Source organism: Panthera tigris, chromosome F2 (genome assembly GCF_018350195.1).
Source record: "Panthera tigris isolate Pti1 chromosome F2, P.tigris_Pti1_mat1.1, whole genome shotgun sequence".
NCBI lineage: Eukaryota > Metazoa > Chordata > Mammalia > Carnivora > Felidae > Panthera > Panthera tigris.
Genome location: NC_056676.1, coordinates 62378428 through 62398385, shown reverse-complemented (window position 1 = coordinate 62398385; position 19958 = coordinate 62378428). Strand labels below are relative to the sequence as shown.

The 19958-nt window shown below is 39.7% G+C and overlaps 1 long non-coding RNA gene across 2 annotated transcripts; it reads right to left on the bottom strand.

Annotated features, from left to right (window-relative positions):
• Nucleotides 1-16960: 16960 nt before the first annotated feature.
• On the bottom strand, nt 16961-19896 carry LOC122234958. 2 transcript variants are annotated; one of them, XR_006212968.1, is made up of 3 exons: nt 19484-19896; nt 19301-19414; nt 16961-17190 (listed from the first exon to the last, which is right to left on the bottom strand). It is a non-coding gene; the product is annotated as an uncharacterized LOC122234958 (long non-coding RNA). The 2 variants fall into 2 exon arrangements; XR_006212967.1 differs by having other exon boundaries at nt 19301-19368.
• Nucleotides 19897-19958: the final 62 nt, after the last annotated feature.

Sequence of the window (19958 nt, the reverse complement as noted above, 5' to 3'; positions counted from 1 at the left end):
AAGCACCTGAAACGTCACCTGGTAAATAGTGGGGCTCTCAATAAATATTTATTGAATGTTGGTTAAATGAGTAGACGTTCTATTTTTCTCACCAAGATTTCAATCATTTCAGCAAATGTGAGTGCTTACCCAGTGCTCAGTAATGTGCGAGGTCCTAGGAAAAGTAGACTGAAGCAGAAGAGCCAGAGACCCAGTTCACCACTTTAGCTTGTGACCCAGTAAGACAGGATGAAAAGAATTGAAAAGAAACCCAGGCTGTGAGTAAGCACTGTGTGGTCATAGAAGAGAAAGCTTACTGACTGCCTGGGGAGCCGGGACGGGATCTCCAAGAGGTTAGGATCTTGATCTGGACCTCTTGCAAGCCACATACTGAAGAATAAATGAAACCTCAAGAATCAATGATGACTCTGTTTACTTTTTGCTTCAATAGTCAATCCTCATCGTTCTTTAAGAAGCTAGATCACATCATATTGAAATTTCACCTGGGCTGTTTCACTCTATTCATCATTTATTGGGATAGACCTTCAAATGAACGAAGCGTATTAATTGTCCAGCACTGCCTGTGATCGATGTCAGGCCTCCATCCACATGGGAGATGCCACAACCCGTGTCCTAGAGGATTCCCACTCTAGTGTATCATTGGAGCCCTGAACAAGTGCACGCCCCTTCACCTGGGCTGGGGGCTGGAAGGCCTTCCCTCCCACAGGAAAGCACTTGGAAACTGAGATCTGATAAGTAGAGACAAACAGGGAAAACGGGAGGGGTAGAAAGGAGGGAAAGACATTCCAGGAAGAGGGAAGGGCATGTATGAAACCACCCACTCCCAATAGGATCCAAAGAGCAATTTCTTGGGAGCCTTTCAAATGAATGGCTTCAAGAATGAGTGGAAAACTGGTTTTCCTGTCACTCCTCCTCCACTCCGCCTTCTCCCCAGCCCCTTCCATGCAGCCTGCACTGACAGGCAGCCAGGGACACGGGCTGTCAGTTTTCCGGTATTCTCCTCCCACTGACCCTGAATCTGCAAGCCACAGGTTTCTTGGAACTGCAAATATTGTTTGAACTCCAGCTAAAACTGGCCATGTGTTTTGAGTCACATTATGCAAGCATATTTATACCATCTGTTTATGACACTTACAGGTGGACACTATGATTCATTACACATACAGCTCACTAAAGATAGAAGCTTGGAAAATCCTGGGCCCTGGGGAGTCGCTGGGTATGGGCCAGGATGCAGAAGGAGAAGGTAATAGGGACCTTTTCTTCAGTTTTATGGCTTTTCACATAAAATCCTTACCTTGGTGAAAATGGTTTTGAGGGCATTTCATGAAATGGATTTGGTAGATAAGGATGGAGAAAAGGAAGTGAAAAAATAGGTGCTACCATGACCAGTTGTGGAAGAGTTCCCTCTTCTGCAGGGTGTGTGCGTGTGTGTATACGTGTGCACAAGTGTTAAGGAATCGGAAAATATTTGCTAACTATGGAGTCAGAAAGAAGTCATCTGGTGTCAGCAGGAGGGATTCCATTCTAAAACAATTCCTTCTTTCTCCTAAGTAATGTTTCTATATGATTTGGACTTTTTAGGTTGTGTTCCTTATCTTCATATACAAGTCATTCCTTGCTTTTTTAGTTTTTGTTTTGTTTTGTTTTTTCAATCTTTCAGGATGCTTTGCGACAGTTTACATGGACCTAAGATCAAGCTACAAGATTTATCCATTCTTTTGCTTTCAGAAACCATTCCCCAATCCATAAATTAGGAATATTACCCCCACAAGCTAAGGCTGGTACCACTGCATTCTCTCTGTTTTAGTCAAATGTGCAAACTTTTAACAGCATCATAAATAATAATAGCTTTTAAAGTCATTTCAATAAGCAAGTATCTCAAAGTCAAGCTGTCCGATCGGGACCCTTCCCCTTGGGGTAGTAGAAACATCCAAAAGAGTCAAGGAAGAAGGAAGTCACTGCTGTATTCAATTAGTTGAGAAACCATCAAAGTAAATAAGGCAATACCTTTAAGAACATACAAAAAGGGAGGCAGTGAAGTAGAACAGATTAAAAGAAAAAGGAGAAGTCTGTTTTAGCTACCAAGTGACCCCAGGGGTGAAAAATAATTTCTTCTTCAGGACAATTTTAGTAAAGGTCTCCTAGCAAGATGGCTCAGTGGATACGATTCCTTTTCATGTCTGTGGGGAACTGATGAAGTTTTCAGGAAACACAGGCAGTGTAATTTCAAACAAAGTACAGTAGGTCAGTTAGAGAGAGCAAATTTAGAAGTCTTTTGTCGCCTCCTAGAATACTAATGGTTTTGAAAAGTCCCAGTGGTCATGAGGTAAGTAAGCCATTTGCATCTTAGGAATCAGATGCAGTGCAGAGAAAAATCTCATTAACTCTATGCCAACTCAAGATGGCTTTCACGGAATTCTCAACCTTCTTAAACTGACAGCTGATAATGCTCGTCTTACAAAATTATTTTTAGCTCTAACATGTTCAACAACTATTTATTGAATCCTGCTATGTGCCAGGATTCATGTCAGGCTGAAGAAATATCTGGATACATGAGATCTCTGACTTTAAGAGTCAGAGTAAGAAAAATGTCATTAGATATTTATATAGTTATTAATACAAAACCATAGAAGTATGAATGCAGTGATGTAGAATCTCTAAGGGGAATAACTCTACCTGGAAGAAGCAACATCTAAGACATCAACTGCTGGAACATAAATCTCAATGAGAGGTCCAGTGGATACGCTATGGGTGCTCCCTCAGTCAGGGCACACGTACCTGTGAAGTCGGTCATTGCACTCATTCCCGCAGAGCTGAGTGAGAGCCTCAGAATGCATCTTAACACAATTGACCACCGCTGACAGCTAAGAGCTGGTACAGAACCTACTTGCAAATCTGGCTCTTTACAAATGTAAGGCATTGTTACTAGATAGCTTCAAGAGCAAGTGCCCACCTACATTGCCCATTGCTAAAGGGTATAAGTTATCCAGATTATTTAAAGGGCACAGGACCAGGAATCAGATGATCCAAACGCTGGCTAGCTTTGTGATTGTGACTAAACCTTTTACATGAGAGCTTCTTTCCTCATCAGAAATGGCAGAAAATTCCCTCCCTGAGAAGTTTCTGGAAGTGTTAACTATAGAATTGTTACATATGTGGGTACTTTGAAAACTGAAGTGCTAAGCCAACACAAAATGTGAGCTTTTGTGACAATGTTTATTATATTCTTTATATTATGGTTTTAACTAATCTTTCCATAGTATTCTGGGATTTCTCCCCTGCATGCCTCCCAGCCCCCACCTTGCAAAATCCAAGATAAATACGTTCAGATGAAAATCAAAGTCATCCTTAAAAGGGAGAAGAAGTTTTAAAATGTGAAAGAAGGAAGAGATGGAGAGTTCCAGTGTAATAGTGTAGTGGTTGGGAGCAAAGGCTAGGGACCAGATTACGTGGGTTTAAATCTTGCATCTGCCACCAGCTGTGTGACCTTGGACAAATTGCTCAATCTCTCTGGCCTCAGCTTCCTCGTCTGTAAAATGAGGTTAACAGAAACTGTTTCACAATAATGTGAAACGTGAAGGAAATAATTCGTAAACTGTGTAAAGCTTACAGAACAGTGCCCATAGATAGCACATAATAAATATGAAATAGGTTTTTATTAATTAAATAGAAATTCACTGAGCAGAATGTGTTATATGCCAGATCCTTAGCAGCATGTAACGGCTTCCCCGACTCCCACCAAACCCCAGATTTGTTCAGTTTGGGATGAACATATTACTATGCTGAAGCCAATAATAGTCTGTGTTTCTCACCTAGAAAGTTTTCCAGCTATGGGGAAAAGATCAAGACTGTGTACAAAGTCTATGATCTTAAAGCTGCCTTAATGTTGTGTTAAAAAGATGTCAACTTTCCTTTCCTTCTTTACTTCTCTTCTTCTCCCCTTCCTTCCCTGATGCCTCCTTCCTGCCCTCCCTCCTTCCTTCCAACAATACTTTTTGAGAGTTCATTGTACATTAGATGCTATGCTAGAAATTTCAAAAGTTTGTGTTATGGTGGATCCGTCAGAAATATATGTAACTTTGATATAGCCCATAAATCCAGTGAGTCTTTAGAAGGCAGTTTAAATCATCCTGTAAAGGAGATGAAATTGATTCATTGAAATAAAACATTAAAGGTTAGTTTCCTAAATTCTAGGATTTTTAAAATAGGGATCTCCAAACTTGTTTGAATATTCACCTTTACAAAAAAAAATTTTGAGGGTTAATCTCCAATATAGGTTGAATATTAGTTTATAAATTACTCAGAAGGACTACTGTAACAATAAATATTATTTATTAAAAGACACTAACAATGGAACATTTAAACAAATGATAGAATAAATAGGTGCTCAGGTATTTTTTCTTATACCTTTGTGGATTGCCCTGTGCAGACTACTGTACTCACGCCTCACGTAGAGGACATCTTCTTTGGGTTTTATATAGGTTAAAAAAAAAAAACATGTAGAAGAAAATGTATCACTATAGAAGAGAAATGTTTTATTTGAATAAAGCCAGCATCTTGTGACATAACTGCCAACGTTTATTCTCTGTAAAGCCAAATAGGACTTTGCTGGAAGTAAAATATGCAACAAAAATTCCTCAAAAGAATGCAGCATATTTTGAGAGGCATTGCCTTTTAATTAAGAGCTGCTACATGAACTCAGCAGTAGGGCATAATGGTTAAACTCAAAGTCTCTGGAGCCACCTTTCTTGGATTCAGATTCTGTCCTCGACCACTCCCTAGTAATGTGTTCTCAGACAGGTCACTGAGGCTTTTGTGTGCCTCAGTTTCTTCATTTGTAACAGGTAGGATGATAGGATGCCTGTATGGTAAGTGGTTGTGAGGAGTAGATAACTCCCTGGCACATACTATGTGTCCCAGGATTAGTTATTATTATTAACTTTAATAAAGACAGCATTAAAAGCTAAGCTTTCTTGGCTTCATTTTTGAGTAAGTTGTTAAACTGCGTTACAACCATCAGAAGCCAAAGCAGTCTTCTTGAAGTGAGTTTAATCCTTAATCCGAGGATTAGCAGATCAAAGGTGATTTACCCAGCTTCCCAGAGAAACAGAAGAGGAAAGAAAAACCAGGCCCCCATTTGTACTGTGCCCCATGAATCTGTCACTTCTGTAGGATTTATTTTAACTTCGCACAGAATTCTTTCCCAACAGGAAGAGATTTGTACAGGGGATCTGAGTCAGTGGTCCTGTCCTCCCTCCCTCACCTGTCTGTATCTGTAGGGTTTTATCAGAAAGAATCTCAAAGGTGAATTTTATGGGTAAATGTTGGCAGAAACATGTATCAAGGTATGAAAGGCATGGCCCGCCTAAAGGAAGAAACTGAACAGTGTATGTTTGTGTTCAAGAATCCTAAGCTGGTACTCAATGAATTTTTTATTTTATTATTTTATTTTGTATTAGTTCATTTGTCTGTCTGCTTGTTTAACTAGGCTTCACACCCTAGTTAAACTGGGCCCACCACAGGGCTTGAACTCACGACCCTGAGATCAAGGGGTGAGCTGAGATCAAGAGTCAGATGCTCAACTGACTGAGTCACACAGGTGCCCCTTAATGATTTTTTAAATTGGACTTGCTCATTAAGGCCATCTCTTTTTACCCTTGCTGAATTTGCATGGAATGGAATGGGATGGAATGGAATGGGATGGAATGGAATGGAATGGCATGGCATGGGGGGGGGGAGAAATTGTTACTGAGTACCTATTAAGTGCCAGGTACTGTGCTAGATCCTATATGTATATTCATTCTCTTTCAATGATTACCACAATTTGGTGGTGGAAGGCATCATCATCCTTATATTGCACATGAGGAAACTGAAGCTCTGAAGATTTAAGTAAATTTCTCAAGTTTACAAAGATATTAGGAGGCACAGCCAGGATTCATTGTCTAGAATCCCAGATGTGCCAGAATGTAGGCCACCACACATACTTGTCTCAGTGCCTCCCATGGGAAACTCACCAGGATCCTGAACAGTTCTAGGAGGCCAGGTTCCTAGAGTGATCATCCCACTGACTATTCTCTAGAAGGATCTCTCTAAATAAATGCAAACCTTTGAGCTCTCAGGGACCCCAAATGTAAGCACAAACTGAATCCTAAAGGCAAAATATATATAATATACTCTTTGGATAATGGTTTTATCAAGTTAGTCCTTCCTCGGTCCTATAGTATTACACTTAATAAATTACTCATTTTCATGGGAATCATGACTGAAGAATATTACCTCAAAATATGGGATCTAAGAATGTAAGGAGGGGCATGGTATTCTGGGACTTTCCAGCCTTCACAGTTGTCTGAGTTCCCAGATTACTTTTTGCTATGCCTCTTCCACTCACTGCTTGCAATTAATTGAAGTCACACATGTTACAAAAATGTCTTTCCAGAGAGTCCCAGTTTGAGAAACTATCATTGTTGTCCACAACTCACTTCAAATTCAATTGTTTAAGTCTTAAACTGCAATTTTTCCAGAGGATTCATGTTCTCAATTTAGAGACCAAAAATTCTCTGATCTAGAATATAGCTGAAATTTATTCAGTATCATCCTGGTAAAATGTAAATAATAGATTTGAATAAGAAATGTTCATTTTTTTGTCATTAGTAAAATTATAATAAATATAATAATAATAATTGCAACCTTGTACCAGGCTCAGTATTTAACATAATCTCATAAAAATCTATCAAGGTATCATATCCCATTTTTATAAATGAGAAATCCTTCCTGAGCCAGATTAAGTAATTAACCTAAAGATACATAATTAGTAAATCATCCAGATTTGAGCTCAAATCTGGTATATATTTGGTATTGTGGTTACTCAGTCTCTCTGGATTTTGATTAATAAAATACAGGTGTCAGAAACAGGATACTCAATTTTGCTAATATGCTTTGGGCAAGTTCTTTGACTTCCCTAGACTTAATTACTTCACTAATAAGTTTAGCAGTTTGGACAATTGGTATTTATTTATTTATTTATTTATTTAAGTTTGTCCATTTATTTTGAGAGAGAGACAGCATGAGCCGGGGAGGGGCAGAGAGAGAGAAGGAGAGAGAGAAGCCCAAGCAAGCTCTGCACTGTCAGCGCAGAGTCTGATGCTGGGCTTGAACCCATGAAGCTGTGAGATCTTGACCTGAGCCCAAACAGAGTCAGATGCTTAACTGACTGAGCCACCCAGGTGCCCTGGTCTTTATTTCTTTAATATTTATTTATTTATTTTGAGAAAGAGAGAGAGGGAGAGAACATGAGTGAGGGAGGAGCAGTGAGAGAGGGAGAGAGAGAGAGAGAGAGAGAGAGAGAATGTGAGCGGGGGAGGGGCAGAGAGAGAGGGAGACACAGAATCCGAAGCAGGCTGCAGGCTCTCATGATCCCATGAACCAAACTGTGAGATCATAACCTGAACTGAAATCAAGAGCTGGATGCTTAACCAACTAAGCCGCTCAGGTGCCCCTGGACAATTGGTCTTTAAATTCTAGGCCAACTAAGCCCCCCTGGTGATAAATTTCTCATCATTTATACCAGCAGCCCTATACCATTGCTCCATGGCTACATTTTTTAGAAAGTTTCTTTTTCCTAGTCAATCAAAAGACATCTCTCAATGATTTCTAAACATTTTTATCCTAGAATCATACAGAATAAGTCTACATGCCCTTCTCCATCCATTCATCTAATCGGTAAGTATGTAGTATCATACCAGCATTAGAGAACCCAAAGATGTTGCATTAAATGGATGGAAATGAAATGAAACAATTAGAATTAAGTATTTATTTAATATAGTTACATTCTGATTGGAATGTATTAGTTATGATATGTTAGGCTATGCTGAAGTAGAAATAAAGGCTGACATGTCAGTGGCTTAATATGAAGAAAGTTTATTTTTCACCCAAAAGTAAAGTCTAATGAAGAGTGGGGATATTTCTAGGCAACTCTCCTCCAAGTGATGAACCAGGAACCAAGATGCTTCCAGCTTATAGTTTGGCCAAGTTCTATCCTTCATTTCCAACTGTATGGACAGAAATATATGGAGAATGGAAAATCATGCCAATTGTTTTATGGCTAGGGTTGTAAATCACTTATATCACCTCGGCCCACATTTCCCTGGCTAGAACTCAGTCACATTGTTCAACAGACATACAATGCTGACTGGGAAAGGTGTTCTTCCAGTATCTCCAGAAATCAAGCTGTTTGATGAACAAATTGCATTATGTTTCCTATAGGAACTGAAGGGAGTTTACATCGTAGACTTGCAAACAAATTAAGATTTGACAAATGGGTAGGAGTTTTATAGGTGATAAATCTGATGGAAGTGCGTAGGACAGAAAAGAAATTGCTGAGCAAAGAGCCAGACAGACCCAAAGATACAGAAAGAACATGGCATGTCCAGGAACCAGCATTTATCACATAAATACTTATTGGGTCCGTACCATGTGCCCATCGTTTCCCTAGGTGCTGTAATTATTTTGGTAGTGTTGTTTAAAGTAGATGCCTTAGTAAAAGTTTCCCCCCAAAAAACTTCCTGAGACAGATGTTTTAGTGAATATAGTTTATTTAGAAAGCAATGTCAAAAAGAAAATGTGATGGACACGGGAAAGCAACATAGAAAAAGAAAATAAACTGCCAGTTTGCATTGTCTAGTAGGCCCTGATACAGGCAGCTGTGGCTCGGGCCTGAGAGTCATTACTGGCAGCTTATGAAATGTGTCTCATAACTGCTCTAAGAGGATTTGAAGTGGTGCACAAGATATATCCAACACCATCCATCTCCAGTGCCATCCACCTCTTATACTTGGGTCTTCCATTAGTCAATCCATTGCAAAGCCCCCTCTAAAGTAGAAGCCAGTTATTAAAAGTGGATTAGTGGAACCAGCCTCCATCCCTGCTACTTTAACTCTCCTGAATCACATACTTCAAATGTATTCTCTTACTCTCACACTGTGCTGGGGACTGTATATTTGGGTCCCCCCCAAAATTCCTACATTGAAGCCTTAAGCCCCAACATGAGGTATTTGGAGATAGAGATTTTAGCAGGTAATTAAGGGCAAGACCACATGAACACACAGAAGGAAGGATGCCACCTGCAAGTCAGGAAGAGAGCTCTCACAAGGAACCAAGTGGGCTAACACCTTAATCTTGGACTTCCAGTTTCCAGAACTTTGAGAAGTAAATTTCTGCCATTTAAGCAACCAGTCTATGGTGTTTTGTCATGGGTACCTGAGAGGACTAATGCACTATTTAATATTGTTTCCATCCTTAGCCAGCACTTTGGCTGGTCTAGTAGTCTTTCCTGTGGTCTAGGCTGCTTACCTAGAAAGATGGCCTGCACCTTCAATCCTGAGGGTTTTGGACTCATTGTTGTTATACTTGCCCAGTCATCGCTTTCAGTGTGTAGAGAACAAGCAGGACATTTCCAAGTAATTCCCTGGCTATACTTCAACTTATAGCAGCAACCCTAGCTCCTCATGGCGATAATGATCAATTACCCACACTAGTACTGTAATCATTCCTTGTTTGCTGGCCCACTAATATTAAGAATCCGGAGTGACAAAGTGGTAGTCCTAGCTTCAAATAGAGTGGAACGCTTCCTGTGGAGGTAAACTCTTTAGGAAAATAGGGTCTTGGGTCCAGCAGAGCTTAAGAACAAATTTTGCAGGTTGGTAAACCTGTAAAACCACTCAGAGAGTGATGATCAGTGTGCGTAATTTTCTGTAAACCTCTTGCTTCCTGAATCCATGTATTCTATGCACTGGGGACCCAGCACCATCTTTTAACCATTGGCTCAGTACATTTAAAATCTTAGGGTCAATATTATTTATGTAACATATTACTTGAGTTTTTAATAGACCTTTCCACTATTAGGCCACTTACTTCCCGATGACTGGGTATATAATAATTCAAGTAGATCTCATGGTTATAATGATATTTCAGGCATTCTATAAGGCTCCAAATTGTGGGTGCTACTTACAGTATTGAAGAGATATAAGGCAACCCATATGCTTCCATTTAACAACTCCAGCAAAGAAGAATCATCAAAAGAGGTTTGATGTAATCAACCAATCAGCAAGACACTGGCTGGATTCATTGAGTTAAAGTACCATTAAAAAGGCTCAGCATTGGTCTATGACGCTTGCAGATACAGAGGTATCCAGATCAGCCTTTGGGAAAGGCATCTCATGTTATTGAGTCTGTGCATATAGACTTTATCTCTGCCACCACAGCCACTTAATTCATGAGCCCATTGTGTCATCCCCAAGCAGAAAATGGAGCTAGCTGTCATCTTCTCCAATTATTATTAGGTGTCTCCTCTTTGGTTTATGCTCTTCTCATAGTTTGAGTCTACTACCAAAGGTCTATTTGTATGAATCTATGAATCTTATGAAGACTTCCTTTTTGCCCATCTTCTTATCTTACTCATTCTATGTTGATGACCAATAGGCAAGCTATTTTCTAATAGCTATGAATTAATACATATCCATACTTCAAGCCATTTCTCCATCCATACAAAGTAAACAAACCAAGCATTTTACTCAATCTCATTTAGGAATACCCATGACTGGGTCTATGGTGTGGCAGCTGTCCTTTTAAAGTATTGTCCATATAACATACCAACACCAAAATATTCATTAATATGTCAGTACTCTGAATCATTGTGGAGTTTATTTCTCATCCGCTGGTTCTGGCTCACATGTCTCCTATGGGAGTATTTATATTTCTGGCTATTCATGATCTCAAGGTGCAACTACACAAAAGTATCCAATGCAGTGTAATACAAAGAGGAATCTTTATGATTTAGAAAGCTCTAGGCAATGCTTCAGCTACTCTATAGCCCAATGTTCCTTCTTCTTTTTTTTTTTAAATTTTTTTAACGTTTATTTATTTTTGAGACAGAGAGAGACAGAGCATGAACGGGGGAGGGGCAGAGAGAGAGGGAGACACAGAATCTGAAACAGGCTCCAGGCTCTGAGCGGTCAGCACAGAGCCCGACACGGGGCTCGAACTCATGGACCGCGAGATCATGACCTGAGCCCAAGTCAGATGCTCAACCAACTGAGCCACCCAGGCGCCCCTTTAGACCAATGTTCCTTCTACCCATACTTCATCACAATCTACCACATGTGATAATCTTAATAATTATGATGCTACTGCATGCCAAATATTATCACCACCCACTTCCCACAAGTAATTAGAGTTTTAATTCTTTCTTATCTATGAGTGATTCAACTTCAAAATCTCATCACAGGGGTTTGCTTTATAAGAACTTTCTTAGTAACTACTAAGTCTTTCATATTTCTTTGAAAATAAATCCTCATTCAAAGACTTACATAAAAATAATCTTTTTGGGAAGTAATCTCATGTATCAAGAATTATGGAAAGAAGGACCAAAAAAGGAAAAGAGAAAAATAAATTAACATGAATTGTTGCCTGGCCACTGGCACAGGTGGAACAATCTGAAACCTTCATGACCGGCAGTGGAAAGAGGCTTATAAAATATCTCTCTGAAATTTTGGCACAGGCTTCTATCCCCTGTACATCAAGGTAGTTCCATGTGTATGAATATCCCACACTTTGGGGCTACATGCCTGATAATGGGAGGCTTTCTCAGGGAGCCCCATGTTTTGATGACAGATATGCCCCAGGGAAGGAAGAGCTATGTGGCTTGAGCACAAGGTGAGGCACTTTCTGGATGCACCTGAGTGAAACTAGTCAAGTTCTATATAAAACTGGTCATGGTAACACCTCTGAAATAAGAGGTGAAGGTTGAGGAGATCTGACATAGTACACAAGTATCTGATGCATTGTAATGTGAAAACGATTGAGAAAAATTAGGATTGACACATAGAGAACTGATCCCAAGGATATTTCTATGAGATGAAAATTATTTCACCTTTTACCCTTTAGCAGGTGTCATTGAAGGATTTTGAGCATGGAAAAACTGTGCTCATATCTGAATGTTAAAACAATAAAGACAAGTTTGTAGGCAGTGTGAGCAGTGCTGGAACCAGAGGTATAAAGACAAACAAATAAGACTTCTCAGCAAAGAAGTGAGATTTGATGATAGTCAAAATCTGGACAGTAAGAATTCAGATGGAATACCCACTTAAAAGCTATTTTGGGGGAAGAGTCAGTGGACTGGGTTTGGGTTGACCAAGAAGAGTATAGGAGAGAGGAATCTAGGATTACTCTGAGGTGAGCTTCTGGGTGATTTAATTGTGTCATACACAAGTTAGAAACATATGCTAGGAAAAGTTGGATGGTATAGGTGAAACTGGAAATATGGGGTTCACTTTGGGTACATAGAGATTAAAGAATGGGTTGGAAATTTGGATGTGTATATTCAAGGTAACTGGGAATATTAGTGTGGAATTCAAGAGAGAGACTTGGGCTAGAGTGGGATTCACAGCTTACAGGTGGAATTCTGAGGAAACTAAAAACAACAGCTTCGGAAAGATTATGACTCATCATGGGGTTCCCTCAAGGGTAGTTCTCGGCAGCTGTAAGGGAAAAGGGAAAAGATTGAAATTGAAGCAACAAGTCCATGACACTAGAAAAAAATGGCCTAGGATTCTTGGGATCATAGTTGTTGGTTTCCCCCCTTGATTCTATAGTTGGAGTTGCTAGAATCGATGGTAGGCATCATGGCTGAACGAGTACCTCATTTGGAGGAAATTGTTTTCCCAGGGGTCAAAACAGTTCTTCCCACTTAGACTGTCCATAAATAACAGCAGCTAACCACTTTTTAAAAACTGAAGTGTAGTTGACATACAATATTACGTTAGTTTCAGGTAAACAACATAGTGATTCTGTAAGTCTATAGGTTATGCTATGCTCACCACAAACATAGCTACCATCTGTCAGCACACAACACTATTGTAATACCATTGAGTATATTCCCTATGCTGCACCTTTTATCCTTGTGAGAATATATCAGGTATTGCTTGAGTCTAGAGCTCCCCCAAAATGATACGGCTTGCTATGGATGGGTTATAGTTAGATTAAACATATGTCCTGGCTTGCCCAGTAGAATCTCAGTTTCTGCCTAATGTACTAATCCTAGTGTTATTATTAATATGCCCAATTCAACTCTCAGAAGCATCCATATCTGCATGATAAATTATACGATCCTCCTAATTATCAATGTGATGGAATATTGATCTCCTTAAGAATGCTAACCAGCTTAGCATAGTTGAAAACCTCGAACAAGTTTCCTCTGGCCTTAACCATTTGCTTCACTGTGCCCGGTGAATATCACAATTCTGTATCTGTGTTAAGATGTGGAAAAGGCGGAGAATCTGGACGACTTGCGTGGTGTTATTATCTCAACTCTAGAGGTAAGGATATACGGTAAGTGGCACAACCATGATCAAACAAGAGGAGAGAAGATAACAATGCCAGATCTCTCTAAAGTGTCCACACTGACTTCCAAGCATCTTCTATAAAAAGGACATTCTGTTAATTCAGGCTATGCTCAATGATGCCAATCACAGACTCATTCTGTTTGTGGTAAACTTATTTTGTGATGGCGACGTCACAAGGTCACCTTTTAAGAGGATATCAAAAAGAGAAATTGTTTTTGGAAGCCATTTTGCCATTTGAGGCCCAACCAAATATTTCAGGGAGTCTTAAAACCAGTGAACTAGAACCTGATACAGGGTATAATTTATTCTGTATACCATTTTCGTTTATGTGGTTCAAGATTTTGAATCTTCAAATAACATTGAAATATAGCCTTCTTGTCAAGCATAGTCTTAAAGTCATCTGACTTAGGAGGTTTATAAAAAGTAGCTGAAAAATATAATTTGGTAAGAACTTAGACTTCTCTCTGTTGTACCTGGTCACACATGAGTTTTTCCTAAGCATTTACCTATACATTTCAGTTCCTAAAACTAGTTATGACATTCAGCCAGAATATTTCCCTTTGCAAAGTACAAATTCAACTGGAACTAAGTCTATGAAGAGACAGTTAAATAAATATGTTTATGTAAAGAACTTTTCTACCCTAACTTATTCAAGGTCACTCAGTTATTAAATGGCAGATCAGGGAATCGAAGCCAGGTTTAGATGATTTCAAAAGATCAGGGTTTTGAAATGGTGTTCTTAGCTGTCTCCAATGATTTAGTCACTCACCCTTATGACAGTTCTCTTCATATTTCTTTCCGTTAGTGAAAACAGGTACATACTAATGTAGGTCTTTTGCAAAAACAAAGTGGTGTAACTCAAACTTTCAAGAGCAATCTGTAATCTGTCTAGGATACACTTCAAATAAATGGAATGGATAGCTAGAATTCGAGCCTGGCTCTCTTGACCCACATACCAAGTGCTTTTCACTCTCTACCTTATTTTAACTGTATAAAACCTCGATTTGAGTCCCACATCAATTACTCCCTGGGCAGGCAACTTTGGGTACGTCAACTCACTTCTCTGATGCTCAGATATCTTTTCTTAAAATAGGGACATCTAATTTCCTCCTAAGGCTTTAGAAAGACCAAAGGGTAGAAGGAACATGTGGATACCAGAGTTTTATTTTCCTGTTCCTGACGTGAAACATTTGAAAGTCAAGTAAGTAGAGGCTGATTGTCTAGCAAAATGGAAAGAGCGTGACCCCTGGGGATTTTCAGATCCAGGTCCAAGTTCTTGTTTTTGCCTTCCTAGCTTCACAACCTTACCCAAGTCCCTTATTTTCTGAGTCTCGGTTTCTTCGCCTGCAAAACTGGCGCACACAATAAATGCTGCTCCAGGATCTACCCGTTATTACTTTTAGAAAAATGAAATGGCTATACACAGGTTTTAATTACATTCAGGATATTTGTTTCAAGAGACATTTAGTATATACTCAGTACAGGCATATTTGCTTTCTTGAGAGTGACTAAATTTCATTTAAAAAAAATTTTTAATGTTTATTTTTGAAGGACAGAGGGACAGAGCATGAGTGGGGGAGGGGCAGAGAGAGAGGGAGACACAGATTCCAAAATGAGCTCCAGGCTCTGAGCTGTCAGCACAGAGCCCGACATGGGGCTTGAACTCACAAACTGCGAGATCATGACCTGAGCTGAAGTCGGATGCTTAACGGACTGAGCCACCCAGGTGCCCCTAAATTTCAGTTTTTAACTGCAAATCCCACTTTATGTTACAGACAGCCATATCAAATTGAGTTTAAAAAGAGGTCATTTATGTCCTTCTCAGTTAAAAACAAAACACGCCAAAACCTGAAATCCAAGCAGATGATAGACCTAAGAGAGAAAAGATCTGTATGAAAATGAAAGCTTTGCGCGGCTGTAAAAGTATGGGGAGAAACACAGAGGCTTTGATTGCTATGTGAAGGACAGGCTGCTGGTATTGTTTCCTTGTTCAAAGCAGTCCATTCGGGCCACCTGGGGAGGCATGAGGCCTTGGAGGAGCCCAGCAAGCCGCAGAAATGACTCAGGTGCTGTGAAAGATCGCAGAGTAACGTGCTGATGTGAATTAGCTTCTTCCCCAGGCCCCATTAAGAAGGCCACCCACGGCCAAGTTCAAGCATTAAAATATATATTTGCCTTCCCGGTTTTGTGTTATTTGATTCTCAAACATTCCTTCTTGAAAATTCTGTAAATACAGCAGCAGCCAGGATTCATACCTTGCGATCACTTTCCCAAACTACTTTGGAGGGGGACCTGTCATATCCCACCCATGAGACCTCCTGCTGAGACGCTGACCAAAAAACAGATTGCTTCACACATCAGCAGCCCAGAGTTATTTTGGGTCTGCTACTTACCAGCAATGTGGCCTTGTATGGGTCACTTAAACTTTCTGGGTTTCTGTTTTCTTATCTATAAATCTATGAGGCTAGGCTGAATGTCAAATATCTGCCAGACCCCTCCTGTCCCCATTTTCTCTGATACAACATATGAACTGATAACAAGGATTCCCAAACGAAAACAAATTCAATGTTGCATCCAATTTGGAATGCACTGACGTGATGTGACTAGATTTAGCCTATCTGTGGAGAAGGGGAAAAAAAAAAAAAACACACCAGAGTTTACTGGCAGCCTGGGTGAGTCAAAAGGCCAAGCTATTTTTGGTAAAGACCACTAAACTGGTTCGGGCATTTATATGCATTTTCTCAGCAAAAGGACACAAGCATCCTGCTCAAATTCCAGGGAAAGACCTACCTACACTTTGGTGCAATTCAGTAGTAAAATAAATGTACTTAGCTGAATAAGGACAACACACACTGAATGCTGGCTTTGTAGCATTATTTGTTAGGCTTCTCAGTCTGCTGGTTGGTAAGGTCATCAAGTGACCTAGTTATATGGTAGGATGCATAGCTTCAGTAGGGAATAAATAAGCATTTTTAGACTCTTTTAATTTTTTTCTTTTTGCCCACATTGAATTAATAACTTGTTGCCTTGCAAAGACATCTGTGGCCAGTGCTAGGAGATATAATGACCATTATTTGAATTTGGAAGGCAACTTTGCAAACTAAAGTCTTTCTAGTGCATGTTGATAATGCTAATAAATAATAGTACTTCCTATTCATCCTCGACATGGCTGTCATAATAAAACCAATGAAATAAAACCAATGAAACCTAATTCCATAATAAAACCAATGAAAATGATTTCACATGTGAAGCAATCAGCATAGAGGCTAACACATATACATATGCATATACGTATACACATATATGCACTAAATCAACAGTAGTATTATTAGTCAATTGCTAAAGTAGACTTACAATTATACCAAGTATACTTTGTATCTTTTGTATTAGATCACGTGACAACTTACCCTTCAAAGCCTGGAAATTCACGTATTCTTATCCCTTCTCTATTTTGCTACTTAGGGTCTGTTTTTGCCACTTGACACTCATTTTGCCACTTTTCAGGTAAAAAAGTTAATCCGATTTACCCTTAACCCCGCTAAATATGAACCTCTGAAGATGTAGGGCCTGGGTGAAGCCATCTTCCAAACACACGGGGACTGAGAAGTGGAGACAACATCGAGAAAGCAGATGGAAGAAATGTAAAAGGAGAAGCCAGGCTATTATGGCATCATTTACACTATAGAATGAGGTTATGGTACCCTTTAGGCTCTTGATCCAACCTAAAACCTTACTCTCCAAATGCTCAGTTATTCGTTTTGGTCGATCCAGCTTGAAATAGGTCTTATGCCATCTGCAAAAGAACAACTCCTATCAGACACTTGTTAAAAATGCAGTTCCCTTGACTTAATGAGTCATTCTTCAGTAGAGGAGCTGAGGGATTCTGAATCTCTAACCAGGACCCCAAGTGCTTCTCCTATAAAACCGGTGTTATGGACTGAATTGTGCCCCATCCTCCCCAGGACCTGTGCTGAAGTCCTAACCCCACTACCTCAGAAGGTGACTGTATTTGGAGATAGAGTATTTAAAGAAGCTATTTTAGGTGCAAATTAGATATTAGGGTGGGTCCTAGTCCATTGTGACTGGTGTCTTTATGACAAGGGGAGATTGGACACAGACATGCATGGAGGGAAGACTGGGTAATGGATGACACAGGGAGAAGATGGCCGTCTACAAGCCCATGAGGGGCGTCAGGAGAAGTTGACCCTAACCTTGACCTGGGACTGGAGGAAATAAATTTCTGTTGTCTTAAGCCACCCAGTATGTGGTCTATGACATGGCAGCCCTAGGAAACACGTATAATCACTTGGGGAAACATCAGTTCTGGGACAACTCATCCTATGCTAACATCTGTTTTGCAACCTTCCAGGCAAGCAATCCTGCAGCCTTTCTTTTCCCTGCAGAGGGAATCCATAAAGTTCCAGCATGGCCCGGTCCAAATTGGAACTACTCTCTCTGTGCAAAAGTCATCTTTACTTTATGCTGAAATTTATGTCATGATAATTAAGGTTCATAATGATGAATCTAAAGTGGTTTCAGAACAGTCAAAGACAACAGTTTACTCACTGAAATCCTAACATTATGTATTCTCTTTACAGTATAATATTTGATATGTATATTCTAGAATTTAATTTAGGACATTTGACAAATATTATTTGGTTATAACTAGCACTTTCAATGCACTGATCATTCTGGATAAAAGGTAGTTGATCATAGTTTCTAAAGCAGAATGAGATTAAAATGTTATATGTGAAGTTTTCCTCCCCTAGGGATTTTGAACTTCTGAAGTGTAATCACCAAATGATGATAAAATCTCAATAGGTTTAGCTTCCCAGTCCCTTTTGAGGACAGATCTTTTAGTCTGAGAAGAAACATTCCTTGCATACAGATTTCTATCTGCACATCACATGCAGATAAACTTAGAGGCAACACTCCCGTTAGGAATTAATATTTTTACTGTTTTATTTAAAACAGTTCTACCAACTCTTTTACTGAAATAATGAGTATTTTGGACAGGTGCTATCCAATGGAGTTGTAGAAACTGATTACCTGTATAAGTGACCCCCCAAAACCTTTCCATTTTAGAGACGATATTTCTCACATTAAAGCAGACCCTGACAGGCTTAAGTTTAACAAAGGTCCTTTCACTTCCGCTGACTGTATTGAAACTCATGTTAATAGTGATAATAAAGTAACAACAATAATAATAACTAACATTTACTGACTGCTTACTGTGATTCTAGTAGAATGCTTTAAATACATTGCCTCATTTAACATAATTGTCAACCGACAGAGGCTGTATTTACTATTTGCACTTTACAGATGAAATTCAAAGAAGTTTAATGACTCAAAATCATGCACGTCAGTAAGTAGCAGAACCAAGTTTGAGCCCAGCTGACACACAATGTTACATTAGTTTCAGGGGTACAACTTAGTGATCCCACAAGTCTATAGGCTCTGCTGTGATCACCACAAGCGTAGCTATCACCTGTCACCATACAACGCTATCATCATATTATTGACTGTATTTCCTGTGCTGTGCCTTTTATTCCCGTGACTTATTAGCAAACTTTTTTTTTAATGTTTATTTATTTTTGAGAGAGACAGAGACAGAGTGTGAGGGGGGCAGGGGCAGAGAGAGAGGGAGACACAGAATCCAAAGCAGCCCCCGGCCTCTGAGCGGTCGCTCAACACAGGGCTCAGACTCATGAACCGTGAGATCATGACCTGAACCGACATCAGACGCCTAATGGACTGAGCCACCTAGGCGCCCCTCCCATGACTTATTTATTCCACAGTTGGAAGCCTGTATCTCTCAGTCTCTTTCACCCATTTTGCCCATCCCTCTCCCCTCCCCTTTCCAAACTCTGGCAACCCTCACTTTGCAGATCCACGTTTCTTACCAAGTTTGATTTGTCTTTAAAATCCTGCTCTCAATTACTGTGTTCGTTCCATAAGGAGAAAACATAGTCTGAGGAAAGAAAAAAGTCATCCTCTAGGCAACATCTGTAAAACATCTGTAAAACAGGGATATTAACACCTGCCCCTTGAGAGTATGGTAAAGATTAAGTATAAATGTAATTTACCTCAGTAGCCGGCCATAGTTCTTGGCAGATATTTCGTAAGTGCTTTATAAATGTCGATTTCCTCTCTTTCAGCAATTGTTGCCATGTATTTCCAGGACACTAAACTGGGTCACACCAAAAAACCTGTACCAAGTGGAAGGCATAGTTGCTCCTGCCTTTCTAGAGTTTATATCCAAATGTAAATTCAAAAGACTGTGAAAGGAACAGGTTACAAAATACTCTATTTCAATGAGTGCTTCGTGTGGGCATTTTGTAGCCAGACTCCGCTGGACTGGCATCCTGTCTCCACAATTGTCTATCCATCATCTGTAAACTCGTGGGCCAGTTACTTTCCCTCTCAAGATCCTTATCCATAGAATGAGGATCTACTTCATGGGGTTGACATGAGGCTTTTAAAGGTTATTCCTTATTGGTGTTCATTTGGACTAAGGAGGGTTGTGAGAAATTTGATTACTCATTGATGAGGTCATTCCGT